The 16,579-nt window shown below is 36.2% G+C and overlaps 1 non-coding gene across 1 annotated transcript; it reads right to left on the bottom strand.

The window, feature by feature from the left end:
• Positions 1-1,029: 1,029 nt before the first annotated feature.
• Positions 1,030-1,132, bottom strand: LOC125935866 (U6 spliceosomal RNA). Its single transcript, XR_007461848.1, has one exon. It is a non-coding gene; the product is annotated as a U6 spliceosomal RNA (small nuclear RNA).
• Positions 1,133-16,579: the final 15,447 nt, after the last annotated feature.

The following is a 16,579-nucleotide window of genomic DNA, read 5'->3' on the forward strand; positions in this document are numbered from 1 at the left end:
GGAGATTATGAAAGAGCAGCTATAAACATTGGTGTACAAGTGATTGTGTAAATACAGGTTTTCATTATTCTAGAACAAATATATAGGAGTAGAATTTTTGAGAAATACAATTAGTTTAACTATATAAAAAACTGCCACAACTGTCTAAAGTAACTACACCATTTTGCTTACCTACCATCACTTTATGCAAGTCCCATTTAGTCTGCATCCTCACCCACACTTGGTGTTACTAGCATTTTTTATTTTAACTATTCTATTAGGTGTGGAATAGTATCTCATTATGGTTTTAATTTGTGTTTCCCTAATAGCTCAGAATATTGAACTTGGTTCATATGCCTAATTGCTTTCCATATGTCCTATCTGATGAAGTTTCTCAAGTCTCTGATTTTTTTTAATTGGGTCATTTGTTTTCTTACTATTGAATTTTGAGACTTCTTTATATATTCTGGATAAAAGTCCTTTTTCAGATATGTTATCTGCAAATATTTCCTTCTAATTTGTAGCTTGTTTGTTTGTGTTTTCATTCTGTTAGTATCATTTCATCCTGTTAGTATCATTACTTTTCTATGGCATTTTAGGCATGCAGTTTATGTCTATTAAGTATAATTTGTCCATCTTTTTTTATGCATCTACACTTTTACTTGTAGTTAGAAAGCATTTCTGAACAGTCAGACAAAGAGGAATTCACCTACGTTTTCTTCGAAAACTTATTTGGTTTTATATTTGTATATTTAGAGCTCTGAACTCTAAATGTTTAGACTTGTGCAATGGTGTGAGATTTGGATCTGATTTTATTCTTGTCAAACGGTCAGCCAATTATCCAAATAATATTATTTAAAAAGCTTCTTGTTTCCCAAAAGATTTGAGATGCTACCCTCATTTCATATTAAACTGTCATATATTTTTAGTGTAATTCTGAACGTCTGTTTCTCTGGTTAGCATGACTCTTGCATCAGAACTATGTGTTTTAATCATGTAATGTCTATGTTATAATCCAGTGTAGGTTTATTCTCTTTCAAAGATTTTCTTTTTTTTATGGAACACGTCACAAATTTGTGTGTCATCTTTGCACAGGAGTCATGCTAATCTCTATATTATTCCAATCTAGTATATGTACTGCTGAAATGAGCACTCTAATGGTGTCCTTAATCAGTATACCTAATGCTAGTACCACAATCAATAAATATATGCTAATTTTTTCTTGCCCTATTTCCTTTCCTTATTTGTAGCACTATATTGTAAGATACACGTGACATACATCATATAAAGCATTTTATTCCAACATCATTCATACATTCCTTTTAGTCTTTAATCTAGAATTAAGTATACAAAATGTCTAATGTTAGTCCTTTTGTTGTTATTGTCCCTATTCTCTCTTGATTGGATGAAGTTCATCTTCTAATAGATTCCTCAGGAAGGGCTAATGAGTACACAATTGCTTGATCTCTTGCATATTTAATCTTTTCATGTAACCTTGATAGAAACAGCTTTGTGGTTTATGAAACTCTTTGTCCGCAATTATATTTGAGTTTCCTTAAAATGTTGATCCCTCTCTCAAATTTTTCTTGTTTTCCATAAGTACATATGATGGAGCATGGCCAGTAGCTTGGTGGAATGTGCTATTTATTTTTTCACTTAGAGCAAAGGTAAATTGAGGATGGCCTCTTATATTTATCCTAATAGCATGAATGGATATATATAGTTTTTTTTTTTTTAATTTTTTTTAAACGTTTTTTATTTATTTTTGGGACAGAGAGAGACAGAGCATGAACGGGGGAGGGGCAGAGAGAGAGGGAGACACAGAATTGGAAACAGGCTCCAGGCTCCGAGCCATCAGCCCAGAGCCTGACGCGGGGCTCGAACTCACGGACCGCGAGATCGTGACCTGGCTGAAGTCGGACGCTTAACCGACTGCGCCACCCAGGCGCCCCTGGATATATATAGTTTTATTTGTTCTTATTTTTATTTTATTTTTCTGTTTTAGAGGCGTGAAGAGGACATGTTGCAAGATTTATATTCATACAACCACCATTATTATTATAATAATTCAGAAAATATGTAAATGAAATTATTTTGCTACCAAATATGGAGACAAACATAAAATTCCTAGGTCATTGTCAAATCGGTAGCTTATTTTGTGTTGTAACTTGCCAGAGATAGTGACACCACTAGCTGTTTTTGCTTATATAGCAATAAAGGCAATGCGCTCCCATGTAGTTGGGCTTAATGAATGCTTATTGGCTGAATAAATACTATATGTTGCTGAAAAATTAGTCAAAGGCATAATCCTACAGTTTATTCATGTTAAAATCAATCCAGAACACCAGAAACGATGCTCAGAAAATGTTATTCTTCGAGAGAGAGGGAAGATGGCGGCGTAGGAGGACACTGGGCTCACCACGCGTCCTGCTGATCACTTAGATTCCACCTACACCTGCCTAAATAACCCAGAAAACCGCCAGAGGATTAGCAGAACGGAGTCTCCGGAGCCAAGCGCAGAAGAGAGGCCCACGGAGGAGGGTAGGAAGGGCGGCGAGGCGGTGCGCGCTCCACGGACTGGCAGGAGGGAGCCGGGCGGAGGGGTAGCCTGCCGGCAAAGCAGAGCCCCCTAGTCTGGCTGGCAAAAGCGGAGGGGCCGGACAGAGTGTGTTCTGACAGCAAGCGCGACTTAGCCTCTGGGAGGTCAAAAGTTAACAGCTCTGCTCGGAAAGCGGGAAGGCTGGAGGACAAAGGTAGGGAGAGCTGCTGAGCCCCCGGACGACAGAGCTCAGTTTGGTGGGGAACAAAGGCGCTTCCCAGCGCCATCTCCCTCGCCCATCCCCCAGCCAAAATCCCAAAGGGAACCAGTTCCTGCCAGGGAACTTGCTCACTCAGCGCAAACACCCAACTCTGTGCTTCTGCGGAGCCAAACCTCCGGCAGCGGATCTGACTCCCTCCCGCTGCCACAGGGCCCCTCCTGAAGTGGATCACCTAAGGAGAAGCGAGCTAAGCCTGCCCTCCTGCCCCCGTGCACCTTGTCTACCCACCCCAGCTAATACGCCAGATCGCCAGCACCACAAGCCTGGCAGTGTGCAAGTAGCCCAGATGGGCCACGCCACCCCACAGTGAATCCCGCCCCTAGGAGAGGGGAAGAGAAGGCACACACCAGTCTGACTGTGGCCCCAGCGGTGGGCTGGGGGCAGACAACAGGTAGGACTGCGGCCCCGCCCACCAACTCCAGTTATACACCACAGCACAGGGGAAGTGTCCTGCAGGTCCTCACCACTCCAGGGACTATCCAAAATGACCAAACGGAAGAATTCCCCTCAGAAGAATCTCCAGGAAATAACAACAGCTAATGAACTGATCAAAAAGGATTTAAATAATATAACAGAAAGTGAATTTAGAATAATAGTCATAAAATCAATCGCTGGGCTTGAAAACAGTATAGAGGACAGCAGAGAATCTCTTGCTACAGAGATCAAGGGACTAAGGAACAGTCAGGAGGAGCTGAAAAACGCTTTAAACGAAATGCAAAACAAAATGGAAATGACGACATCTCGGATTGAAGAGGCAGAGGAGAGAATAGGTGAACTAGAAGATAAAGTTATGGGAAAAGAGTAAGCTGAGAAAAAGAGAGAGAAAAAAATCCAGGAGTATGAGGGGAAAATTAGAGAACTAAGTGACACACTAAAAAGAAATAATATACGCATAATTGGTATCCCAGAGGAGGAAGAGAGAGGGAAAGGTGCTGAAGGTGTACTTGAAGAAATAATATCTGAGAACTTCCCTGAACTGGGGAAGGAAAAAGGCATTGAAATCCAAGAGGCACAGAGAACTCCCTTCAGACGTAACTTGAATCGATCTTCTGCACGACAATCATAGTAAAACTGGCAAAATACAAGGATAAAGAGAAAATTCTGAAAGCAGCAAGGGATAAACGTGCCCTCACATATAAAGGGAGACCTATAAGACTCGTGGCTGATCTCTCTTTTGAAACTTGGCAGGCCAGAAAGGATTGGCACGATATCTTCAGTGTGCTAAACAGAAAAAATATGCAGCCGAGAATCCTTTATCCAGCAAGTCAGTCATTTAGAATAGAAGGAGAGATAAAGGTCTTCCCAAACAAACAAAAACTGAGGGAATTTGTCACCACTAAACCAGCCCTACAAGAGATCCTAAGGGGGATCCTGTGAGACAAAGTACCAGAGACATCACTACAAGCATAAAACATACAGACATCACAATGACTCTAAACCCATATCTTTCTATAATAACACTGAATGTAAATGGATTAAATGCACCAACCAAAAGACATAGGGTATCAGAATGGATATAAAAACAAGAGCCATCTATTTGCTGTCTACAAGAGACTCATTTTAGATCTGAGGACACCTTTAGATTGAGAGTGAGGGGATGGAGAACTATTTATCATGCTACTGGAAGCCAAAAGAAAGCTGGAGTAGCCACACTTATATCAGACAAACTAGACTTTAAATTAAAGGCTGTAACAAGAGATGAACAAGGGCATTATATAATAATTACAGGGTCTATCCATCAGGAAGAGCTAACAATTATAAATGTCTATGCGCCGAATACCGGAGCCCCCAAATATATAAAACAATTACTCATAAACATAAGCAACCTTATTGATAAGAATGTGGTACTTGCAGGGGACTTTAACACCCCACTTACAGAAATGGATAGATCATCTTGACACACGGTCAATAAAGAAACAAGGGCCCTGAATGATACATTGGATCAGATGGACTTGACAGATATATTTAGAACTCTGCATCCCAAAGCAACAGAATATACTTTCTTCTCGAGTGCACATGGAACATTCTCCAAGATAGATCATATACTGGGTCACAAAACAGCCCTTCATAAGTTTACAAGAATTGAAATTATACCATGCATACTTTCAGACCACAATGCTATGAAGCTTGAAATCAACCACAGGAAAAAGTCTGGAAAACCTCCAAAAGCATGGAGGTTAAAGAACACCCTACTAACGAATGAGTGGGTCAACCAGGCAATTAGAGAAGAAATTAAAATATACATGGAAACAAACGAAAATGAAAATACAACAATCCAAACGCTTTGGGATGCAGCGAAGGCAGTCCTGAGAGGAAAATACATTGCAATCCAGGCCTATCTCAAGAAACAAGAAAAATCCCAAATACAAAATCTAACAGCACACCTAAAGGAAATAGAAGCAGAACAGCAAAGGCAGCCTAAACCCAGCAGAAGAAGAGAAATAATAAAGATCAGAGCAGAAATAAACAATATAGAATCTAAAAAAACTGTAGAGCAGATCAACGAAACCAAGAGTTGGTTTTTTGAAAAAATAAACAAAATTGACAAACCTCTAGCCAGGCTTCTCAAAAAGAAAAGGGAGATGACCCAAATAGATAAAATCATGAATGAAAATGGAATGATTACAACCAATCCCTCAGAGATACAAACAATTATCAGGGAATACTATGAAAAATTATATGCCAACAAATTGGACAACCTGGAAGAAATGGACAAATTCCTAAACACCCACACTCTTCCAAAACTCAATCAGGAGGTAATAGAAAGCTTGAACAGACCCATAACCAGCGAAGAAATTGAATCGGTTATCAAAAATCTCCCAAGAAATAAGAATCCAGGACCAGATGGCTTCCCAGGGGAGTTCTACCAGACGTTTAAAGCAGAGATAATACCTATCCTTCTCAAGCTATTCCAAGAAATAGAAAGGGAAGGAAAACTTCCAGACTCATTCTATGAAGCCAGTATTACTTTGATTCCTAAACCAGACAGAGACCCAGTAAAAAAAGAGAACTACAGGCCAATATCCCTGATGAATATGGATGCAAAAATTCTTAATAAGATACTAGCAAATCGAATTCAACAGCATATAAAAAGAATTATTCACCATGATCAAGTGGGATTCATTCCTGGGATGCAGGGCTGGTTCAACATTCGCAAATCAATCAACGTGATACATCACATTAACAAAAAAAAAGAGAAGAACCATATGATCCTGTCAATCGATGCAGAAAAGGCCTTTGACAAAATCCAGCACCCTTTCTTAATAAAAACCCTTGAGAAAGTCGGGATAGAAGGAACATACTTAAAGATCATAAAGGCCATTTATGAAAAGCCCACAGCTAACATCATCCTCAACGGGGAAAAACTGAGAGCTTTTTCCCTGAGATCAGGAACACGACAGGGATGCCCACTCTCACCGCTGTTGTTTAACATAGTGCTGGAAGTTCTAGCATCAGCAATCAGACAACAAAAGGAAATCAAAGGCATCCAAATTGGCAAAGATGAAGTCAAGCTTTCGCTTTTTGCAGATGACATGATATTATACATGGAAAATCCGATAGACTCCACCAAAAGTCTGCTAGAACTGATACATGAATTCAGCAAAGTTGCAGGATACAAAATCAATGTACAGAAATCAGTTGCATTCTTATACACTAACAATGAAGCAACAGAAAGACAAATAAAGAAACTGATCCCATTCACAATTGCACCAAGAAGCATAAAATACCTAGGAAGAAACCTAACTAAAGATGTAAAAGATCTGTATGCTGAAAACTATAGAAAGCTGATGAAGGAAATTGAAGAAGATACAAAGAAATGGAAAAACATTATGTGCTCATGGATTGGAAGAATAAATATTGTTAAAATGTCAATACTACCCAAAGCTATCTACACATTCAATGCAATCCCAATCAAAATTGCACCAGCATTCTTCTCGAAACTAGAACAAGCAATCCTAAAATTCATATGGAACCACAAACGGCCCCGAATAGCCAAAGTAATTTTGAAGAAGAAGACCAAAGCAGGAGGCATCACAATCCCAGACTTTAGCCTCTACTACAAAGCTGTCATCATCAAGACAGCATGGTATTGGCACAAAAACAGACACATAGACCAATGGAATAGAATAGAAACCCCAGAACTAGACCCACAAACGTATGGCCAACTCATCTTTGACAAAGCAGGAAAGAACATCCAATGGAAAAAAGACAGTCTCTTTAACAAATGGTGCTGGGAGAACTGGACAGCAACATGCAGAAGGTTGAAACTAGACCACTTTCTCACACCATTCACAAAAATAAACTCAAAATGGATGAAGGACCTGAATGTGAGACAGGAAACCATCAAAACCCTAGAGGAGAAAGCAGGAAAAGACCTCTCTGACCTCAGCCGTAGCAATCTCTTACTCGACACATCCCCAAAGGCAAGGGAATTAAAAGCAAAAGTGAATTACTGGGACCTTATGAAGATAAAAAGTTTCTGCACAGCAAAGGAAACAACCAACAAAACTAAAAGGCAACCAACGGAATGGGAAAAGATATTTGCAAATGACATATCGGACAAAGGGCTAGTATCCAAAATCTATAAAGAGCTCACCAAACTCCACACCCAAAAAACAAATAACCCGGTGAAGAAATGGGCAGAAAACATGAATAGACACTTCTCTAAAGAAGACATCTGGATGGCCAACAGGCACATGAAAAGATGTTCAATGTCCCTCCTCATCAGGGAAATACAAATCAAAACCACACTCAGATATCACCTCACGCCAGTCAGAGTGGCCAAAATGAACAAATCGGGAGACTCTAGATGCTGGAGAGGATGTGGAGAAACGGGAACCCTCTTGCACTGTTGGTGGGAATGCAAATTGGTGCAGCCGCTCTGGAAAGCAGTGTGGAGGTTCCTCAGAAAATTAAAAATAGACCTACCCTATGACCCAGCAATAGCACTGCTAGGAATTTACCCAAGGGATACAGGAGTACTGATGCATAGGGGCACTTGTACCCCAATGTTTATAGCAGCACTCTCAACAATAGCCAAATTATGGAAAGAGCCTAAATGTCCATCAACTGATGAATGGATAAAGAAATTGTGGTTTATATACACAATGGAATACTACATGGCAATGAGAAAGAATGAAATATGGCCTTTTGTAGCAACGTGGATGGAACTGGAGAGTGTGATGCTAAGTGAAATAAGCCATACAGAGAAAGACAGATACCATATGGTTTCACTCTCATGTGGATCCTGAGAAACTTAACAGAAACCCATGGGGGAGGGGAAGGAAAAAAAAAAAAAGAGGTTAGAGTGGGAGAGAGCTAAAGCATTAAGAGACTGTTAAAAACAGAACAAACTGAGGGTTGATGGGGGGTGGGAGGGAGGGGAATGTGGGTGATGGGTATTGAGGAGGGCACCTTTTGGGATGAGCACTGGGTGTTGTATGGAAACCAATTTGAAAATAAATTTCATATATTGAAAAAAAAAGAAAATGTTATTTTTCTTGGCTATTTAATCTTAAATGTATGTCAATAAACCTAACAGTCACTGAGAAAAGGGAATCATGGAAGTTCAATAGCTGATTTGTGTTCTTTGTTCCTTACATCCATATGGATCTTTTTACAACAATGCATAAGCCTTCTTTATCCACCTAATCGCTTTGAGGCAGCCTCTCTCAAGGTGGACTATTCCAAATCTCAAATGTCTGCAAGGAATGAAAGGACCACTCAGCCTTTAAAGTAGAGCAATAACAAATTTATATCATTTTGCCCTTTCAAAGCCTTGCTAATCATTAAAGAATGAGGCTGGGATAAGCAGCATCAACATCACTTAAGAATTTATCAAAATCACAAAATTTCATGTGTCTTCTCAGACTTAACTAAATTAGAACCTGCATTTCACTAATACCCCAAGTAATTCAGATGATTATTAAAGTTTGAGAAACACTACTTTATATGGATTGGAAAAAAAATTTAATAAAAAAAAATACTAACAAAAGATAAGGAAGAAAAGGAAGAAATCAAGGTTGCCTACAACAGAGTTGAATCTAGCCATAGTATATTTAAGCAACATCAAGAAAAAAGATGAAAAGGCTAAGACACCAGCTACAGATTCAAAAGTCAAAGCAGATACAGATTCAAAAGTCAAAGCAGCTGAGAAAGGGACAAGTTCTTCCATATCTAAGTATCTTTTCCTAGATCTATAATCATACATTTTCTTGAGATGCTTAGGAATCTATAGAAAACATACGTTTTTCATTCTGGACCTAAAAATAGCAAACCATATGAACTTGAAAAAATTAGTTTGTCTCTCAGCATCAATTTTCTTATGTGTGAAATAAAATGGTTGGCTAACAATTATAGTTTGACAATAATGTGAATACTGTCCTTTACAACAAAGAAAAATACTGTCAACTCAGACCATATTAGAAATGATGTTCTTCCTTTCTTCCTTCATTCCTTCTTTCCCTGTGTAGGAAAAAAGTCTCAAGGGCAGGGAACATTCTATTTATTTTTTAATCTTCAGAATCAAGCATAATAATGTCTCATGGTGAGTTCCCAGATGATGTTAGTGGATCAAACTGACAGAATACAATCACCAATGTTGGAGAATTCAGGTATTTCTTGCTTAGTAGATATCTGGTGGCCTCTCTTAGTGATAACTTTTTGCCAAGTGTTAATTCAGTTTGGAATGTAGTAAAGTTTATAACAAGGTAGGATGTAAAAGACAGATATTGTTCTGGATAAAGACTATTAATGTACAACCCATTCCATTAATTTTTGTTTTCTTTTGAGAATATTTTATTTTGTGCAAGTGTACAAATGTCTGCAATGAAAATATTTACAAAAGATATGAATTTGCTGTTATGTTACTGCCTATATTTAGACATAAATGCAAATACAATTCTATCGCTAATTAATTGGCTAACACTTGACAATAATAAAAATAAACATTAGTAAATTAAATCATTAAATAAATAAAAATATAAATATTTCAGATGCTCATTATTGACCTCTCTACAAATATTTGTTAGTATAGATTATTTTTTCCAAATGTTTATTTATTTTTGAGAGAGAGAGCATGCAAGCAGGAGAGGGTGAGAGAGAAGGGGACAGAGGATCCAAAGTCGGCTCTGCACTGACAGCAATGAGCCTGATGTGGGGCATGAACTCATGAACCGTGAGATCATGACCTGAGCTGAAGTCTAATGCTCAACCAACTGAGCCACCCAGGTGCCCCAATACAGATTATTTCTAACACCTGGACTAGCTGAATGTATAATACGTATCTCTGGACCTGTAGTCATACTGGAAGTTTTGTACTGATACACATCAAAGCACCAAACTATTCTAACTTATATGTGCATGCATCTGTATTGACATTTTAGGATTATCTGTAAAATGCCTAATTTTATTCCAATATTGATACAGATACTAACACATAAAGATTTAATACAATGAGCTGTAAGGTAATCAAATGAAATAACCTAGAATCACTAATTATCCTTTTGTGGTAGGTGGCTTGATCTCCATCTACTTCCTAATATCCTGAAAATGGGTAAAAATATGGAAGCACCTTCATTTAATCTTAAAAAATATCACATTTCATTTTCAACATAAAAATAAGGCACTCAGAGGAAAGGGTAAATTCGTTAATTACTGGGAAAAAAAGAGGAAAGTACTAAAATAAACTTTTTCTCCAACTTTGCAATTCATACCAATGTGTCTAGTAGTATCATTGAATTCTGATGGCCTCAAACAGACATAACCATAAATGCTAATTAGGAAAAAAGAAGAAAGTTAGGATGCTTCATTAATAATTAGAATGTGCTCTTACTATATAACCAGAATCAGAGTTCAAAAATAATTCATATTTTAATTAACTTCTTAAATATTTGCATGCAAGTCCAGTACAACTTGATCTTCAAAGACATACTGCATCAGTATTCTCTAAATATTACTGTGGAGAGTTTTAATAAGTTTATGGTTATTATAAGGCTGGAAGTTATAGTTAATTACTTTTTCTCTCTTGCAACCTATTAATAGTCTTCATGAAAATAAATTAGTCCTTTCCATATGCATGCATTATCACCAAGCCCAGCGATTTACTGATTACAAGTATAGAATGGAAAGGATAAGAACTGAAGCTCACATTTAGAGAAACAAACCTTGCTCCTACTCCACTTCCCACCTCTTAGGACTGAATCTTCTACTAGGTTAAACAATTAAAACTTTTAGGGGATTTTTTGTTTTGTTTTATTCTCATTTGAATGATCACAAATGGGGATACTAACAGTACCAGATTTAAATGTTACATTTTAGCAATATTTATTTTAATTTTATGCTATATTTTTGTAAACCATTTATGATTTCACCAAAATTCAAAATGCATTTCTCCTTGCTCTTAGATTTTTCACCATAACCACAACACTGTTTGTTTCTTTTGACTGTTTAATCATTTCACTTTCTCTTGCCTAACTTAATGTGCGTGTGTGGACATGTTTACATGTTGGTGCTTAAACAACAAAATAAGCAAAAGATCAAGATCAGGATTCAGTTTCTCAAACTATTGCTCATCTTAACTTAAAAAGTTATGGACAAGCTTCCCATCCCCCAATGTGTTGAAGAGATGTGAAGAAAAACATTTGCAAAGGCAATTAAGAGTCTAGATGTAATTAGAACAACACGATCATTCTCATGAAAGATATGAAAAGCAGATAAGACAAAATGGATCATTTTTTGCTGTTCTTTTTAAAAAAATATGTCTCAACAAAGCAAACAAAAACATTGATTTGAAAAGATATATGCACCCTTATGTTTTATTGCAGAATTATTTATAATAGACAAGATATGGAAGCAACCCAAGTGTCCATCAATAGATGAATGGATAAATAAAATGTGGAATATTACTCAGCCATTAAAAAAGAATGAGATCTTGCCATTTGCAACAACGTGGATAGACCTAGAGGGTATCATGCTAAGTGAAATCAGTAAGAAAAAGACAAATATCATAGGATTAAATTTATATGTAGAATGTAAAAAACAAAACAAACAATTAAACAAAGAATGGTCTCTTAAATATAAAGAGTAAATTGGTGGCTACCAGGGAAGTGGTGGGTAGAGGGATGGGCAAAATAGATAAAGGGGATTAAGAGGTAAAAAATCTTCCAGTTATAGAATAAATATATCACAAAGATGAAAAGGAAAGCACAGGGAATATAATCAATAATATTGCAATAATACTGTATGGTGACAGATGGTGACTACTCTTACTCTGGTGAGCATTGTGTAATATATAGAATTGTCGAATTATATGTTGTAAACCTGAAGCTAATATCATATGGTATGTTATTTATACTGAAAAAAGAATACAATCCAGGCCATGGTGGTATAATGTAGCTCAAATTTTTATTCATTTTCTTATGTGTGGCCTGAACCAAGGTTCAGGAAAATTTGTAAGCTCCTGCTTCAATGAATGGAATTCACGGAATAAACTTGGAGTTAAATCTAGATCTTTGCTGAAGGAAAGTTATGTACTAAAAGACCAAGAAGCTAAATCTTACAACAAGGAGACTGTCCTTTTTAAGGGTGGTAATACAGGCCTGATTTTGTATGGCATATAGCCTTCATTAAGTAAATCCACATGAAGAACCCTGGATCAGCTAATTCATAGAGAAAATGTATTAGAGATATAGTACCTATAATAGACAAGTAGATCCTCATGGCTGATAAAAAAATATGATTTATTTTATATAGTTACCTTTTCACTTTAGCCAATTCACCACATATTATGTTTCAAATTTATAAAGTGCAGCAACATTCATTTACACCCATGTGCGCGCGCACACACACACACACACACACACACACACAACACACGTTAGGCTGCACATGGGTTCTCTTTCCAGTCATTACCTAATCCTTTAGGGACCTTGGAAACATTGGGTTCAAGAGATTCTGTAATTCTTTTCTAGGTTTTCTCATTTATTTAAATAAAGCCTCAGTGATGAACATATTTATATGCAGAAGTTCTCCCTTGTCTTTCTAGGTTAATTCTGGAAATATAAATTTCAATGTTATCGGCATATATATGGCAACTGAAGTCAGCAAGTTTATGTTATTCTTATTTTCATGTTTATGGCATTGGTGTATGTGTACCTTAAATTCACAGATAAACTCCACTTAGCCACAAAACATAATACTCCCATTGGATATTCCATTAGCAGCAGCCCATTTTATCCAAGTTAATTTTTACCCTGGGATTAAACATTAAATTCATAGCAAAGAGCAAGGCCTTCTAAGCTTGGGGTGACACTTGACTGTGGCATTTCGGGAGTGGTTTGTATGAAAACAATACATGGAACAATTAAAGGTATAAATATGCTGTCTTTATCAAGCCATGGATGCTGACTGAGGAATGAAGTGAAGGGAAATCTATTCTTTCTCTTTATGGTGACTATAAATTTGTAAATTTGGAGTGGATAAAATATCCTCAAAATTTTAAATATATGCAATATAAATATTAGGATTCATGGATTTTTTTTCAATGAAGCACATAAACAAAGTTAACAGATGGAGTGACAGCTTGGACTTTGATATTTACAACATCTACAACTGACAAGGGATTAGCATCAGGAATTTAGGAGGAACTTTTGCAAAACAACTAGAGACAGGAAAAACAATAGGAAATTGAGCAAAGAATATGAATATGCCAAGAAGTTAAATAGAAAATTCAGATTAAATTAAAACTAAACTAACATATTCACACCAATGGAAATTCAGATTAATACAATAATGAGGCAACATTTTAAGACGATCTGCTTAGCAAAAACTAAAAGATAATACCAATGTAAGAGATCTGGGAAAATTCAGTGGCTCATGGCAGAACTGTAAACTGGCTATATTCTAAAAAGAAAAACATTGTGGAACTTCGTGAAATTAAGTAGCATACGTTAACATTCCAGAAATTCAGTACTGGGCATTTTTCACCAGAGAATCTCCCATTGACGTATAAAGGAACATGAATATGCTCATTTTCATGGTGGGAGAACTTACATGTAGGAAAATCTAGATATCTATTTTTAGGGGGAAAAATAAGTAGGATTCTTTGGATATATGCCTCAAAAGAGGCGTACAGGGACACCTGGGTGGCTCAGTCAGTTAAGCATCGGACAATGAATATTGGCTCAGGTGATGATCTTACGGTTCATGAGTTTGAGCCCCGCATCCAGCTCGGCACTGATAGCACAGAGCCTGCTTGGGATTTTCTTTGTCTCTCTCTGTCTCTCTCTCTTTCTCTGGCCCTCCCCCACTCTCTCTCTCTCTCTCTCTCTCTCTCTCTCTCTGAAAATAAATAAATAAGCTTAAAAAAAAAGCAGTATACTAAAAACAGAAACAGAAACTAGAACATATCTTAAACTTCTGATGTTAATTCTATTCTTTAACATTATAGTAGAAACCCTATTTTTTTTGTTTTTTCTTGTTCTTTGATTTATTCATCTTCACCCTAATAATGCTGAATTGCTTTGTTATATTTGACTGTCGTTTTCATAACTTTGTTTTATACTGTCTTTGTATTTGTCTTTATTTTTATGTTCCCTCTCTTAAAATATGGCTAATTTTAATACATTTCTCATGTTTTTAATCGTCAAGATAATTAATGTTAAATGTAGATTTATTAGTGTAATTTAATTTATATTTCCTTTTTACCTTATTTCTTTTTTTACATTTTTAAAACATTTTTTCTATGCTTCTATTTGTTCTTTTCTGCATATTTTGAATTATTATTCATCTTTTTCCTCTACTAGGTTATAAGTTATATGCCCTATTTCTATCAAATGTGTTGTTGAAATTTTAAAATGTGTATTCATTCAACTGGGTTCACAGATGATTACTAACATTCCTCTCCTCCTGAAAAATATAATAATCTTAAATGGTCCTGTGAACTATGCTTTTTCTTATCCTGTGTTGAGTTACTCTCATTTGCTTTTTTACTTCCTCAGAGAGAATTATCATAGTGTTTTACAGCTGTGGATATTTAATCCATGTTTACAGTTTTTTCTTAGTATTTATCTTGCATCTTGAATTATTTTAGGTATCACTTTACACTTTCCTCTTCCTTGAGGACATACTGTAGAATATATATACATGTATATATATATATATATATATATATATATATATATATATACATGTATATATATATACATGTATATATATACATGTATATATATATATTCTACATATATATACATGCATATATGTATATGCATGTATATATTAGTTTTTAGGCTGCATTCTACTCTTGAACACAAATAATACTTTCTTGTCTAAAAAGGTAAATCTGCAGTAAGTTCTGTAGGTATTTTGAAGCTATTACTCCATTATGTTGTCTTTATATACTTACTGTTAAAACATGTCTTGTTTTCAACGTTTGTTTTTTTTTTTTTTTTTTAATTTATTTTTGGGACAGAGAGAGACAGAGCATGAACGGGGGAGGGGCAGAGAGAGAGGGAGACACAGAATCGGAAACAGGCTCCAGGCTCCGAGCCATCAGCCCAGAGCCTGACGCGGGGCTCGAACTCACGGACCGCGAGATCGTGACCTGGCTGAAGTCGGACGCTTAACCGACTGCGCCACCCAGGCGCCCCAACATGTCTTGTTTTAACAAGTGAATCCCCCATATGTAATATCTTCTTTCTCCATATATAATCTCTTCTTTCTCTTTGATTATTTTTAAGATATTGTTTAGTAAGTTTTTGGCACACTAAATTATCTGCACATTATATGTAGTTTGTTACGGGCTAATTATATTTATCTTTGTTGGAATAAGCAGTAACATCAATATCTGAAAATTCATAGAGGATAAAATCAATATGGTCATCTTAAAACATTCAGAAGAAGCATATTAAATAAAAATGCAACAACTACTTATGATTTTAAAAACAAAAGTAATAACCCTAGGAAGAGAGAAAAACATCCTCAATCTGATAAACAGCATTTTGGAAAAATATATAAAAAGAAACACAAAACTACAGCTAACATCATTGATAATGGTGAAAGACTGTATGCTTTTCCTCTAATAATGAGAAAAAGACAAAGATATGCACTAAAAACGACTATTTAACATTGTTCTACAGATTACAATAAGTCCAAAGGACAAGGGAATGGAATAAATAAATCAAAGCATGCACTTTGGATATACAAAAATTGTACATTTACAAATAGAAATTTTATTTACAAAAGGAAAAATGGAATAGAAAGTATGAATGAAGGAAAAATAATATAAAAAATATAGAGAGACTTTACATTGACCAAGGATTGTAGAGAAGTTAACTCCATATAAGCTAGCTATCAAGCATATGAAAATGTACTCATATCATTAGTCATGAAGGGAATGCAGATTAAAGTTACATTTTGAGGGGCGCCTGGGTGACTCAGTCGGTTGAGCGTCCAACTTCGGCTGAGGTCATGAACTCACAGCTCCTGAGTTTGAGCCCCACGTTGGGCTCTGTGCTGACAGCTCAGATCCTGGAGCCTGTTTCGGATTCTGTGTCTCCCTCTCTCTCTGCCCCTTACCCACCCACATTCTGTCTATGTCTGTCTCAAAAAATAAACATTAAAAACAATTTTTAATTACATTTTGAAACAGTTACAAACATACTATAATTAATAAATAGTTAAAATAATACTATCAAATGCTGACAAATATGAAGTAACTGGAACTTACAGACTCTTGGTGTGGATGTACAATTTTACAAGCCTATGAAAGCAATTTATTAGTT

The sequence above is a fragment of the Panthera uncia genome (genome assembly GCF_023721935.1).
Source record: "Panthera uncia isolate 11264 chromosome A1 unlocalized genomic scaffold, Puncia_PCG_1.0 HiC_scaffold_17, whole genome shotgun sequence".
In the NCBI taxonomy this organism is placed as follows: domain Eukaryota; kingdom Metazoa; phylum Chordata; class Mammalia; order Carnivora; family Felidae; genus Panthera; species Panthera uncia.